The sequence below is a fragment of the Mytilus californianus genome, unplaced genomic scaffold (genome assembly GCF_021869535.1).
Source record: "Mytilus californianus isolate M0D057914Y unplaced genomic scaffold, xbMytCali1.0.p SCAF_10, whole genome shotgun sequence".
NCBI lineage: Eukaryota > Metazoa > Mollusca > Bivalvia > Mytilida > Mytilidae > Mytilus > Mytilus californianus.
This window is the reverse complement of record NW_026262582.1, coordinates 60,407,403-60,420,822: the sequence shown is the minus strand read 5'-3', so window position 1 is coordinate 60,420,822 and position 13,420 is coordinate 60,407,403. Positions and strand designations below refer to the sequence as shown.

The window sequence follows — 13,420 nt, the reverse complement described above, 5'->3', positions numbered from 1 at the left end:
TATATTTAGCTATCTTTCAATTTTACAAAAAATAAAATCAATGTAAATACTAAAAAGAATATGTAAACTTGTTACCATGTTTATAACAGTGTTAAATCGACATCCTTTACCAATTTTTTTTTCAAGTTTAGATCAGTCTTTCTTTAAAAAGAGGGGAGAAAAGATACCAAAAGGGCCATTCAAAATTTATAATCCGAAGAGAAAGACAATAACTATCCGTTAGAGTAAAACAACAAACAACACAGAGAAAATTAAACAATGATTAACAAAAACCGGGGTTAAACTCAGGTGGTTTAAACGGGTGAGCAGTTTTTACTCCGCATCCTGTTTAATTCGTTTATCTCTCTGGGAAAGACAGCAATTGTAATGTTTATATCATGCTAAGTTTTCAAGTATAATAAACGCGAACATGCTAGTATATTATGCTTCGTGTATATTGAAATTCCAATGTTTTTTTTTATTAACATAGATGTGATCACGTGAAAGGATGCGTTCCAAAGTTTGAACTTTACGGTAGGTATTTCGAGACAATCATTTACAAATGGAACTAACTGGGTTTCACACTTTGCAATGATCAGACTTGTATGTCTTTTTGTCGTCATTCAGGGTTTTTTCAATTGATCAAGACTCATATATGTTTTGTTCCCTTTGTATCTACAGTTTTCGGTCGCCAATTGTCTTAGTCATCACATATTTGTATAGAAAGACCTTTAAAAACTGTTTGTATTCTGTTTTTACCTTACCACATAGACAACAGTAATTGACATCACCTCAAAACATGGTACAATTATTCTCTTCAACTTTGTACTTTATTTGGCATTTTAATTTGCTTGATTTGAGGAGTAAGTTTGTGTTTTCTATAGATGAAACGTGCTTCTGGCTTTCAAAATTAAAAGCTGGTAATTTGATGAGTTTTGTTTTTACTTCTTACTAAAAAAAGCTGCACAAGCACTTTGTGATGAAATCTCATGAAATCAGATGCGAAACGTAATGAATCAAGAAACGAAGGTATTTCGTTTTTAGTTTAATTTGTTTTGGATTTTCAAGTATTAAGCCTCGAGCAACAGAGACTAGGCATTTCATGTGGACATGTGCATCTGGTGCAGTTAAATTTGTACCGTTTATGTTATAACACAACTAATGTTTGACTATGTTTGTAGGAGATGTCAATTATACAACGAGTTCAGAGGTGGAAAACTATTCCGAATCAATGACAGGTAACAATTTTGCTTACTAATTTGTTGGTCGGACATTTTGTAGTATTTCTAACATGAAATTACTTTTTAAACTTATTATATCCTTCTTTTTTCTGGTTACAATATATCTTCATTAAGATTAGTTACTTGTGATTCACATAGATAAAAGATATATTGCGCTTTCCGGATCCAAATTCTAAGGAGGTCATCAATTAATTCAGACACATTTCCGTTCGTACCTATTTTATTATTAACTTACAGAAAATGACTTGTTCTATTTTATTTGAGTTTAACAGTTTCCTTTTTAAAACTGCATGTGTGGTTTTAGCCTCGTTGTTTATCGATATTATGTAATTATATATAAATAAAATTCGAGGCACTCGTTTTTAGTTCAGTAAAACGTCCCTACAGTACTAACTTGAAGTCAGTTTAGTTCTGATGTGTGTAGGTTTTGATGCATTTATATATGTGAACATGAACATACAAGTTCATTAATATACATATATAATATATTTATGTGTTTTTTTTTCAGTCTTTGAATTGGATGTACTTATCTTCTGGGCTGCAATAGCTGGTATACTAGTTATGATTGGTGGCTGCTTGGGCTTTATCTGCATTTGTAAAAAACGAAACAAGATAAATGTAGATAATAGCTCATATTTACAAGTTATAAATGGATCGTATGGCACTGTCATTGATAACAATGGAAATGAAGATCGCTGCAGTCAGCTCAACCCGTACGTTGGCTTGGTTCCTAAAACCAGCGATACACATTACTACATGTACTATGAATAGAGGAAAGAACAACACCATGATACATTATCCTGTCGTTATGCATGTGTATATATTTTAATAAATAATCAATAGAAACTAATATAATAATAAAACTTAGAATTTCTAAAGATAGTCTAATACTTGTATTATTTGTCGAACAGCAGAGAAGGATTATTTTCTATTTTGTCTTTCACTTTCATTGTTAAAAGTGTTCTTAGTAAACCATAAACTTTTCGGACACAAAGTCACAGATCAATCTATTTGTTGACAGTATACGTTTTTGCATAATAAGTGCATACTGTATTTCAGAGCATGTGCATGACTTATCTATTTAAATATTTAGAGGGATATAAAGGAAAATATTAAATGTCCTTTACCAAGTCAGGAATATGGCAGTTGTTATCAAATAGTTCGTTTCTATGTATGTTGGCGTTTGTTTTTGTTGCACTTCAGTGTTGTTGTTGTTCCTCTTATAATTGATGTGTTTCCCTCGGTTTTAATTTGTAGCCCGGATTTGTTTTCTCTCAATCGATTTATGACTTTTGAACACCGGTATACTACTGTTGCCTTTAAATGGTCTGTCAAACATAAATAATGTCGTAAATCTTAAAAGATACATAGACATAGTATAGAATGTGAAGATTCATGTTAATAATTACGCTGGGATTTTATTCAAAATTTTGAAAGGAATATTTTCCTGGATATTAACAAATTAGTTCACAAAAAGTATTAACAACAATACCAAACTCCAAATAAATTCAACGGTGAAGTCCATAAAAAACGTTCTAACCAACAAAATGAATAGACAACAACTGTCATAATTCTGACTTGGTAAAGTAATTTTCCGAAGAAAATAGTGGGTTAAATCCAGTTGTATAGCTAGCTTAACTTCTCACTAGTACATGTATGACAGTTGTTTATAGTTCAATTATAGTGAAAAAACTAGGTGAGCACCCTAAACAGACATAGGCCGTTAGTTTTCTCAATTGAATTGTTTCATATTTTCCATGACGGAGCCATTTATAGTCGGTTACACGGTATGGGTTTTTTTCTCATTGTTGAAGGCCATACGGTTGCCTATAATTGTTTACATCCACTGTATTTGAATTGTTATTGATAGTTTTCTCATTGGCAATCATACCACATCTCCTTATTTGTATATGAAATATAACTGCGACAATAATTGGATCCAGCAACCAAAAAAAGAAAATGAAAACAACTCGTTATAAATTTCATGTGTCCATAGCGCTTTTCTTGATTTACCTTCATAAGGAACGTTAAATGCCAAATATTTGAAAGCCAAGGATGTATAAGAACAGTTGAATAGCTATACTACGAAAAAGGACCTAACAAATAGCCAAAATCCATCTAAAGTCAACTATGCCTGAGGGAGTTAAAACTTCAGTTTCGAAATAATTTCAAAATTGATAAACGGACTATATAAACTGAGCAAACATACATCACAGACTCAGTGATACGGTGTTGGTTTGAGACACCAGAAACCGAATATGACATACAAAGAAACCATCAAATCATAGCAAAAAGCTCGATAAGAACTACGATGCATTCTTTTAATCCATAAATGAATCAATTTATATGTAGCCATTTAGGATAAAATGACTATTTTTTTTCAAAACAAAATAACAAGAGTTAATGAATAGAACGAACTAAACACAGAAATACAATAATTTCGAATTTGAATTGGCAATTATACTAAATCTTTTTATTTTTTTTATTAAAACATATTTCCACTATGATTTTAAATTGCGATATATATGCAGCACATTATCATATCTAAGCTACATACCCGGTAAATCATACTATTACATTATTAAGCTTGTTTCTGTAGATAAATTGCAACTGATGAGAAATTGTTATTTTTGGATTAAGCATTATCTTTTTCCGGCCTTTTCATTTTAAAATTTATGAACAAGTCTATCACGCAGTAGGAAGTTGGTTTCATTCATTCAACATGTAAGCATTCAATGTGTTTTCATAACAACAATACCGACAGTTTTAAATTCATTTAAAAAATTCTTCCTGATTTACAATCATTTCATAGACCAATAATGAATGTAGCCAGAACCGAAAAAAACGTTAGTTAACTTTCTATTGCTTATACTCTTTATCATTCATAAAGGCAAAAGAGGGACGAAAGATACCAGAGGGACAGTCAGATCGAAAACAAACTGACAACCCCATGGCCAAAAATAAATCATTCATAAAGTCAAATGTTTAGAAGGTCTGAATGTATGTGCTGACTAGATGATGTACGTTTTTTGTAATTTGAAATAAAGTTTTATTTAGTACTCTGTGATTACTAATTTTTTTTACAAATGTTTTATTTGATATATAGGTTAACCATATATTAGTTAAAATGTGACATGTATTGATTTGTCATATGTATCACTAGATGGTAGAGCGTTCTGAAATAACTGTATCAAAGATTACCATAGATATATTCAACTCGTCGTTAACAAAGATCCTTCCTCTTTTTATCGATTTTCATATGACCGAATGAGCCTTACCTCTAGATTTGACTTATGTTTTATTATTGACCTCCTGGTATCTTAAAAATAACATGCGCATTATCGGAAATTGAAGTTATCGAAAACAGGCAGATTTTCTGTTGTTTTGGAAGTCCGGATTTGTCTTGAATTAGTCTACATTTTATAATGAATTAAAGCAGATAAATTATTCTTGAATCAAACGAATGGAAAACAACTGTCATATTCCTCACTTGGTACGGGCATTTCCTTATTTAGAAAATGGTGGATTAAACCCGGGTTTATAGCTTACTAAACTTCTCACTCGTATGACAGAATTCCATTATATTGACAACAATGTGTGAAACAGACATGATAGGTCAAAATGTCTAAGATTTGGGGTAAAGTACAGCTTACACCCCTTATATCTAAACCGAAAAGGACTCATAACATATATCAAATACTTTGCATAATAGCCTTGTATACGATTACATGTAAAACTTGGAAACGCCTTTTCAGCTTACTGACAATTATTTGTAAAACTATTTTAAATATGGTTTACAAATGAAGTCCAAATTTGTTATCGTGTTATATTTGTTCAGTGTCGATATGCAAATTTTAGGCATCGTTTCGTAATTTTTTGAAAACCTGAGTTTTGCAGAAATTGACCTCTGCGGAAATGACCTCTTTACAATTATTACAATTTAGATCTGTTATATATTTCCTGGAAATTCGTACCATATCCTTTATGGATTGAATCAAATTTCTGATTGACGTATACTTTTTCAGCACATATTAGATTTGTTTTTCAAACTGTGATATATTTTTTCAAAATTATGTTAATCAAATGAATAAACAATAAGCATTATTAATACATTTTGCAATTCCTAATTATTATTTTAAATGTGAAGTATGTATTCTATTTTATTTTATTTTATAATTCATTTTAAGGGTGGGTGTTATTAAACCTCTTGCTTTTGCCTCCCTTGCAAAATTGTTTTTCTCTGCATTCATTTTTATAAAATGACAACTTTTACTGTTATTGGTTACATGCCACTGGATATATACTGAATCGATTTGTTTGATTTTGACAGTTGCTTCACTGATGTTTATTTTATCGCTTTCGCATTTTTTCTGTTATTGATGATTGTTACTTATCGAAAACAATAGACACATAGTTTACAATAATATACTTTACGTCTTCATCGTCTTAAAATCTAAATAAGCAACATGATGTTTTCTTGTACTCATGAACGACCAATTCGACATACACAAGCAATACATTCGGTAAAAGATTGACTGATATGCTGTTTTAATTAAGTCAATATTCAATATTGCAACTGCATTAGACTTTTCCAAGTAAGCGACAAAGTTAAATAATTAAAGTGCTACATAATTATTGTCCACACATAATAATAGCTGTTTTGTGTGATTTGTGTCACTCTAATGAATCAAGAATTTTCAACAAAAGTTTACAGTTTGTTATTATGTTCTGCTGTAATATCACGGTCATGCGGAGGATTGAGCGCTTTTTCTCGTTCTTGACGGCCGTACAGTGACCTATCTTTTCTTTTTATTTCATGTTAGTTGGTCTCCGATGGGTAGTTGTCCCATTGACAATCGTACCATATCGTCTTATTGTTAAAGCCCCTAAGGGTTGCTTGGAAATTGAAATATGGTCACCATTGGTCTTCCTTCGACCGACAGTAAAACCATTGCCAAAATGGGGTGTCCATTTGGCTGTCCTGGATGTACAAGTTCGCAGCCACGTCCGATCAGAATGGGGACGTTAAATCCGATGTCTCGTGTAGAGAGATTGTCACGCCCTTTGCACGTTAAAAACCCCTGCAACAACTCTTTTGTAGGGTTCGTAGGTGGTCTGTTTCAAGGCTACATTTCTGTCCCCATCCAATATACACTTATTTTCCAGTGGCAGTCCAAATTTCCCCGACTTCATCCCGGACGGCCTTTATTACAGGACCTACCAATTGTTTTTATTGTTAATTAGTTCTCGTCCTGAACATGCATCAAATATTTGCGACTGGACGTTAAGCAATCAACCACTATTATTACACAGACTTTAATAAAGTTTATTTTTGTTTTATCTTATATGCTTTGATTGTAGCAAAACAGAGTATTGTATTTCGGGCTATGAAGAAAAACATGATATATTTATAGGTAAATAATATTTATTGAATCCCATACATAATGCTTTTATTTTGTAACTTTCTCGACAAAAGGCGGCAATGGTTAAACAGGCTTCACTCTTTTTATAGTGTAAAATTTGTAAACCTGGTTTAATGTTCTTCAGAACAAAAACTAACTATACAAATTAATAGAAAAAGTACCGAAACATTTACAAAATCGATTTTTAGACATTAAAAGCGTTCCCTCTTTTGTATAATCGCTGCCAAGAAGGCTTCTGTTATAGGGGTTCATTGTTACAGATGTATACATTTCCAAATTCATTATCAAATGGGTGGTGACCTTTAAAGATTGTTGATGATAGTTTAACCTTATATAGACATCAATATTGATAAAAATAGACATGCTAGCACGTGCAATAGTATAATGACAATTTTTCAAAGTCTTTTGAATTTTAAATCAAAGACTATTATCATTTTACCTGTATACGAATGTTATTGTTGGTCCCGAATCGGTTACCGAGATGGTTTTTTCATGGCTGTTCCCTTTTTATACTTTAAATTGTTTGATTTATCATAGATCAGATAAATTTCTGACCATAGACTTAGCTAATCCCCAATTAAGGGTCAAATCAAAGGTTGTATGCAGACGTACCCAAATCGTGATGAATTAATGTTGTGCAAGACAATAATATATCAACGATGTTTGAAAGAATATGCAGTAAAAAATGTTCAAACATAAATACCAAACTCAAGTTAAATTAAAAAAAAAAAACGAGACTACAAAACCTGACAAAACCAAACTATCGACGATTTCAACAATCTGAGCGAATGAAAAGAACTGATATATTCCTGAATCGGTTTGGACATTTTCCAACGAAAATTCATGGTTAAACCTGGTTTTATATCTAGATAAACCGCCCACTTTTATGACAGTTGTTTATAGTTCTGTTATATTGATAAACGTGAATGAGCATGCAAAACATACACAACTTCATTCTTATTGGGATCAAGCAGCTAAAGTTATGTAAAACATTCATCATAGATGAACAACACTACAGACTTTAAAAAATACAAATAAAAACATAATAAAGCATACGAATAAATCTGAAATATGCAAAGCCTGCAGCTCTTTATATATCATATCCTTATTTAAAATACCTAGTTTCTCAAAATTTTCTAAAATAATTTGTTGTCTCACACCTTTTTTCCCGATGTGAACAACATATTAGCAGGATTTAAGTTTACTTTTTGGAATTATCCACTAATCTACAACACTAAATTAATATTGTAACACCTCTGGCGTATACTATCTAATATGAGTTTATTCATCAGTGACATTTTCACATGTGCGTGCAGGATAAAAATACCTGATCAACCGAAAGACATTTAATTTTACAATTTGCAAATATGCAATCATACAATAGACACTAATAGATGATGCTCTCTCACTAAATAATTCGTAAGTTGGTGACTATGTTGAACGCATCTATCCCATTGAACTTGAGATAAAGGATACAACAGATACAGTTAAATCTGCCTCATTTCTTGACTTATATCTAGAAATTGACATTGAGGTTTAGTTGAAAACAGAACTTTATGACACAAGAGATGATTTCAACTTCCCAATTGTGAACTTTCAATTTTTATGTAGCAACATTCCAGCAGCGCCTGCATACGGAGTATATATCTCCTAGCTGATACGATACTCCAGGGCTTTTATTTCCATCATAATTTCGTTGATAGAGGGTTGCTGCTCACAAGGAAGCTATTAAACCAAGAGTTCGAAGTGGTGAATTTGAAATCATCCCTTCGCAAATTTTAGAGACGCCATCACGAGTTTGTTGACCGTTACGGAATATCCGTTTCACAGAAGATAGCGGATATGTTCCTAATGTCGTAAATACAATCCCGTCCCCTTTTCCCGAATGTGACCTGCCGTATTGACTTATTACCGGGTTTGTACTAACATGATCAACACGACGGGTGCCAGATGTGGAGCAGGATCTGCTTACCCTTCCGGAGCACCCGAGATCACCCCCAGTCTCTGGTGGGGTTCGTGTTGCTTAGTCTTTAGTTTTCTATGTTGTGTTTTATGTACTATTGTTTGTCTGTTGGTCTTTTTCTTTTTTAGCCATGGCATTGTCAGTTTATTTTCGACTTATGAGTTTCAATATCCCTTTGGTATAATTCGCCCCTCTTTAAGAGGGAGCTTTTTTTGTTTTCTAGCTAGAGTGCAATCTCATTTACGTTTATGCGCATTCCATTGTATACCAACGTAAAAAGAAACAAATTAAAACTATCAGAGATACCAGGCATATAGTTATTTATGCTTTGCGTCTATATATATATATATTATCGTTATGAGGCTGGGGAAAAATTTAAAATATATTGGAAAAAAGTTTGACATCGGCGTTAAAACTCAATAAACGGCATATTACATAATTGTCCTTACATCCTTCATTTCAGCAAGTTTTTTAAAAATAATTTGACGGGTTTTTTTTTTTTTTAGTCTGTACTAGATAAATATTCAATAAATCCATTTTACCCTAGGTACATCCACAAACCTTGAAAACGTGTGACAAGTCACATATCAGAAAGTGAAATTAAAGAAATGTGCAACTTGTTTTATATTTTTTCGTCTCTATGAAGGTTTAGTATGAGTACAAAACAATCCGACCAATTGGGTTGCACAAAAAGCACCGATTGGAACACCGACTGTTTGCTGAAATGTTAATCTACCAAATCGAATAAATATGTTGTCTATCAAAAGTCCGATTTAGTGGTGACGTTAAAGAACCATATATTTTAAATCACGTAAATACTAGTGTGCCAATACTTTTTAATTTCAGGTCACTGTCACCTAATTTTCTGTTAAAGAAAATACGCATTTATTCAAACATCTTGATAATTTTTAAACGTGCTCTAAAAAAATTCTTGTGATACGAAAATTTGTAAAATGTGAAAATTTTGCAGCAAAAATATTGCGTCATATTCAATCATAAAATATTTATTTCGTGTTGGGTTTGTTTTGTTTTTTTTTTGTCTTTGATTGTTTTATTTTGTCTGTCTTTTTGTCGTTCTTCTAATATAATTAATGCGTTGTCATGTTGTCTGCGACATATGAGTTCAGAGTTTGAATATTCCTTTGGTATTTTCCGCCTCTCTTTTAAAAGTGTAATGTAATTTTAAATAATTACATCATATTTTGAATATTAACGACATGTTCGGTATGAAGTCCCTATAAGTTAACTATTCATTCAATAACATGCAAAATATAATGCAAAAAAAAAAAAACAAATACCGCAGGTGATGTTAATAAAAGTATACCGCTGTTCAATGGTCATAAATCGATTAAGCGAAAACAAATCCGGTTTACAAACTAAAACGAAGGGAAACACATTAACTATACGAGGAAAACAACTGAACAACATTAAGGCTTTGCATTTGTTTAAAGCTAGATCATTGATCGACCCTTGTTAGACCAATGAAACCAGGGAAGTACACATTTTACGAGGTTTCACGTGTAGATGTGATTATGTGATACAAGAAGTGAAATAACAAAAACACAGAACTCCAAGGAAAATTCATAACAGAAAGTTCCTTAGCAAAATGTCAAAATCAAAAGCCCAAACCCATTAAACGATTGGATAAAAAAACTGTCATATTCCTGACTTGGTACAGGGATTTCCTTATGTAGAAAATGGTGGAATAAACCTGGTTGTATAGGTAGCTAAACCACTCACTTCTATGACAGTTACATAACATTTCATTATACTGACAACAATATGTGAACAAAACAAACAGACATGAAAGTTAAAAATGTCAAAAATTGGAGTACAACAGTCAACATTGTTTTATAATCTTAAAATGTGTAATGGGCCACAACCAGTGAAAAAATGTTCATGTCTATATGTTGTGAATCTTTGTGGAATATTAAATTGCTGAATTTTGAATTTATCATTTAATAACATATCAAACAGTAAAATAACAAAATACCGAACTCCGAGGAAAATTCAACATCAAAAGCTCAAACACATCAAATGAATGGATAACATTATTTTTATTCATTTTTTTTTTAAATCACATATATTTTCTAAAATGTTACTCTTCGATAATCTTTTGAAATGACTGATATTAAATAATAAAATTCAAAAATTAGGAGAATAATTATGTTTTAACAATGCAAACAAAATGTATTAATTTTTGTCGGATATTCAACATCTTATGTAAAACAACCCATCTCTATGTTAAACAAGTACAAAAATAAAAGATCCAATAATGATATAATCACGTAATACGTTAACAGTAATTGATATATTTTGTACCCAGTTGAATACATATTATCCGGTAAATGTGTTTTGTCGAGGTCCGCGTTAACAGTATGCTTATACTTCGGAGATCCTTCACATTACAATTTTATTGATATATGTATCAGTCCGATCCGTGCTTATAATTAATTGACCGATTGAACGCTGCAAGGAGACTGTCAAATATAAGTCAATTAAGCTTCATTGTATCGATCACAGATCATTCACCGATCAGTCAATTTCGCGTCACCGATCATTCACTAATTGGTCAAGTTACCGTCAACAGTAACGCCTAATGCTGCATCTACTTTATGTTGTGGACATGAAATTCATTGAACTGACAATGTATTTATAAATAATTGAATTTGTTCAGCATAATGACATCACAGCTAGGATTTTGATTTATTAATCAAACTGATAAGAAACAGCTGTCGATTATATAAATTGTTAAAATAAATATCTTACAAAGTATTATCTATAAACATGTCCACTAAAACTGATCCGTTGAGTATTCTATTTAGCTATTAAATATCTTTTGTTTGTCTGAAATACATCTTGGCCTAGCGCATGGACGGAAACCGAGCGATGACTGGAATACAACAGCATGGAGCTATCATATATATTGTATTCACACATTGCAACTTATATTAAGTAAACGCTTACACAAAGAAAGTTGTCATATATCAGTACATTTTTTTTTCTTTAGAGTGCAAGATTGGTTTTACAACAATCGGAGGTTCGTCTTGCAAGCCTTGTCCGAACAAGATATATGGTAGATCTTGTGTTTTCCGTTGCGCCTGTATCAGCCATCAGAGGTAAGCCATAAAATATGTGAATCTCTATTAATAAAAATGTTCGTTAGGAAAACTACTTGAACTGGTATAAAATGACGTGTGTAAGACATTAGGTTTTGCTTAACCTGTGTTATCGTTGAAAAAAAGAAAGCCAATGCTATTTTTTACATTATTTGTTGCTAACATACGTTTATGTTAATTGTATGTATTATTCGTTTCCACTAAAACGCATTTCTTTTGCACCTGTTTCAGCATCATAGTGTTATATCAATATATTGCAATAACTTTTGAAGTGTAGCGGTTCGGAGCAACTTTAAAAAAACTACATGTATATCTGTTTTTAAGAACACGAAGAAAAAGTAGAAGCATTAATCATTTTAATATTTGATTAGTATGTCAGTGCAAATAAATATAAAGGATATTTATGAATTGATGCAATAATGTACGCTAACATGTTTGTCATTGAATTGCGTATTGTTACAGGTGTGATGGTGTCAAAGGATGTGTTTTAAAGGACGTAATAATAGGTATTCTTTTTAAGATAGTTAGTATCAAACGGGTTTACTCAGTAACTGTCTTTCAAAAAGACCTCCATTATTATTCTAGTTATATATTGTTCCTCTATATTCATAAACAATCAATTTTTCATTTGTAGTTTTATTTCTGATTTTGTTTAACCTGTTTAAGTACACATTATACTAATATGCGATAGATGATTTTAGAAATCGCCATAACATAATAATCTACATTGTCTGATGCGGTTTACCTTCTCCTGTTTGAAACCGTTAGACATTTTATGTTAGGCGTTACATTCTCTCTTCTGACAAACAAAAACTATTGCAAGAGGAATAATTGAAACACAGCTATAACTTGTTTTTTTGTTCAACCACTTGTCTGATGATACTGATGGTCAGAATGTCGACTGAAATATGGCACTACTCTAGTATTCGGTGAGTTTGGGTGAACGAAACCTAAATAAATAAAATCCAGGGATGCATAAATACGTTCAAACATTTTGAGCTATATGACCACATGAAACATTAACATTAGACATAATCAACTAATGTTAAAGTGGACTGATGGAGTTGGAATCTGAAATATCCGCAACGGAATAGTCGAAAGCAACTGAACAAATCACTATTGGTTATGAGTTATTACAAACACATTTACAAAGGAGCTGTGGAAGGAGACATTTACAAATTGACCAATTAATAAAAACGTTTTCAACAATAATAAACCACCACACGGATTGCAAAGTAGTAACGTTTCAAATAAGAAAACCGAAGAGAACCAAGTCCTGATCTAAGTGTATTCGCAGTTTCTGACTAAGTTACATCTGTTAACATTTCCAAATATGTCGGCAATGATTTTTAACATGATTAGTGAGTAACATAACATAACATAGTAACAAGGTTTGTTTGATATAATGAATGCTTATTTCATCTGTAAAGAAAATAAACTAATCATAGAAACCAGGATTGAAATATTGTATTTGCACCAGACGCGCGTTTCGTCGACAAAAGAAGTTATAGAATACATGCTGTAAATTTTACATGTCTATGTTTGTTTTCGTCTTCTGCAATTCAGGGAAAAATAAATTGCGGCGCAATTATTATTTTCTATTCGAATTTTGTTTAGAATTTTTTAAATAAATACACATATTGCCTTCAATTACTGGGTTTTTGCTGTGCAGTTTATGCAATCATTGATTACCGA

At 31.8% G+C, this 13,420-nt stretch overlaps 1 long non-coding RNA gene across 1 annotated transcript; it reads left to right on the top strand.

Annotated features, from left to right (window-relative positions):
- Positions 1-458: 458 nt before the first annotated feature.
- On the top strand, positions 459-2,102 carry LOC127718316 (uncharacterized). Its single transcript, XR_007989730.1, has 3 exons — positions 459-513; positions 1,161-1,217; positions 1,729-2,102. It is a non-coding gene; the product is annotated as an uncharacterized LOC127718316 (long non-coding RNA).
- The last annotated feature ends 11,318 nt before the right edge of the window (positions 2,103-13,420 follow it).